At 37.0% G+C, this 2,500-nt stretch overlaps 1 protein-coding gene across 5 annotated transcripts in view; it reads right to left on the bottom strand.

Annotated features, from left to right (window-relative positions):
- LOC106867583 (zinc finger homeobox protein 3) overlaps nt 1-2,500 on the bottom strand; it is a 502,463-nt gene that overhangs the window by 367,492 nt on the left and 132,471 nt on the right. Inside the window, exon 1 of one of the 5 annotated variants that reach the window (XM_052974075.1) lies at nt 1-17. This exon is cut by the window's left edge and continues 161 nt beyond it. The exons of 3 other annotated variants lie outside the window; for them this stretch is intronic. The gene's annotated coding sequence lies outside the window, so the exon portion shown is untranslated. Of the gene's footprint in view, nt 18-2,500 lie in introns of those variants that run through there. One more of the 5 variants, XM_052974084.1, reaches the window with a different exon arrangement.

The raw sequence follows: 2,500 nt of genomic DNA, 5'->3' as shown, positions 1-2,500 counted from the left end.
ACCCATCTATATCCAACCATCCAACCATCCAACCATCCATCTTGCTTTCGTTCTAGCTATCTATCTGTCTGTCTGTGTACATCTCTCTCTCTCTCTCTCTTTCTGTTTCTCTCTCTCTCTCTCTCTCTCTCTCTCTCTCTTTATCTCTCTGTCTTTCCCTCTGTGCCTCGCTCTCATTATCTCTCTCTCTTTCTCGTGCGCTCTATGTGTGTGTGTCTATCTCTCTTTTCTCTATCTCACTGTCTGTCTTTCTCTCTTTCGCCCTCACATCATACATCGCCTGTATAAACACAAACTCATACACACGCGCTCGCACACACACACACACACACATGTAAATAGGTGTAGGTGTATATATAGTAATACATTGTATGTGTATATGTAATATATATTATATACACACATATTTATCTATCTGCCTGTCTGGCTGTCTGTCTTTCTCTCTATATATATATACACACACACACATATATACACATATATACACACGAGTGTGTGTGTGTGTGTGTGTGTGTGTGTGTAATATATGTACATATATGTATATGTGTGTATTATACGTACATATACATACATACATACATACATAGATAAGCAGATGCATACATACGTACATAAATACATACACACACGCAGATAAATATTTTCCCATTCGTATGCATATATATATATATGTGTGTGTGTATGTGTGTATACATATGTGTGCTTGCGTATTAATGTGCATACGTGTGTGAGACAGATCCAGTCTATGAAATATGTACAATGAATGTTTTTTCTTCCCCTCTGTATTATTATTATTATTATTCCACCGCATACCTATCTATGGTTCCACACAGAATACGATGAAGACGGGAAGACTACACACAGTTCTACAAACACGCGCGCACACACACATACTTAAAGCACACTTACATATGCATATCTTATATATATATATAGATATATATGTGTGTATAATATATACAATTTTACACAGACACATATATTTATAACATAACACAAAATGTGAGTTATGTATGTGTGTAAGTATGTATATATCTATCTACATACATGCATACAAACATAAGATATATATTGACATATATAGATTATATACACTAGACAAAAATAGATATGTATTACATACTGAATATTTCTCAGTTACATATGCACACACACACACACTACTGTCGGAAAAAGTATCGATCAAGTTAGGGAAAACCGTTCAGATTGTTTTGAAGGAGAGATGCCCCGAGGAGAAGCTGTGATGTTGATGCCTCAACACCTTCAAGTCTGGATGGAAATTAACATGAATTAAAAGGTGGTTAGAAGCAGTTTGAAAATGAGGTCAAGCTTGTTGGACAATACATGCTGGTGGCCAGCTCTCAAAAAAAAAAGATAAATAAAAAAATAATGCTTTCGGACGTAAGACATGCAAAAGGTGACCACAGTTTAAGCATGTAGAGCAGAAGGTAAGCTACCGGTTTCGATGCTCGGGTTTCAATTCTTGCTCCATGACTATTGCTAAAATAACTTTTGATTGCGAATTAATTGTTCTACAATAGACTATATATCACGTATTTTGTTATTCTTTGATTCTTTTAGTGGTTTTCATTATTCGATTGCGGTCATGTTGGGGCACCGCTTTGAATGGTTTTTTGAGTCATACAAATCGTCCCCGGAACTTTGAGAATGGTACTTAATCTATCAATCTACCATTTATTAATTTATTTGGCCGAACCGATACTGTACAAGAATGCAAACAAACTCACATCGGTTGTCAAAAGGTTACACACACACACACACACACACATACGGAGCTGTTGCTTCTGAAGCAATTTGTCAATCAGATATTCTTTCACAACGGTCTATACTTGCACAAGGTGCCGCGTAGTGGGTCTGAACTTGCTACCACATGGTTGGAAGCGAACTTCCTTAACCACTCAGCTATGCCTGTGTCAATGGCTATTTTTGTTCTCGTTATTTTTTCATCCCGTCTCAGTATGGACTCTTAGATTTTTCTATCACAAGAATTTTATGAGATTCAGTGGCGTTCATTCCATTCTCCCCCCCTAAAAGATTAGTCGTAGATATAAGCATTTAGATTAGGTTAATTCTATGATGGTGGAGGTAATAAAAGATGTGATGACATTGATGCTGTTACTCCAACGAGTGAAAAAAAAAAACCGCTCCAGCTGGAAATCGAAACCCGTTCTCCTCACTCTGTATAGCTTTACAGTCATACTCCATATAAAATGTTTGTGAGTATGCGTTTATGTATTATACGTACGCACACGCACACACCCACACCCACACATACGCACACATACACACACACAAACACACATATATGAATGCCTGTATGTAGGTCGAGGAGACATCGGTTTATTTTATCCCAAAAGATTTTTCAACCCAAGTCATCTGCTTTCTATTTATGGCTTTATGTGCTTCGAGATCCACTGTTCCATAAAAAATACACACTCACACGCGCATGCATGCAGTCACACACACATATACATATATA

Source organism: Octopus bimaculoides, chromosome 17 (assembly GCF_001194135.2).
Source record: "Octopus bimaculoides isolate UCB-OBI-ISO-001 chromosome 17, ASM119413v2, whole genome shotgun sequence".
Lineage (NCBI taxonomy): Eukaryota > Metazoa > Mollusca > Cephalopoda > Octopoda > Octopodidae > Octopus > Octopus bimaculoides.
This window is presented reverse-complemented; position numbering and strand designations above follow the sequence as displayed.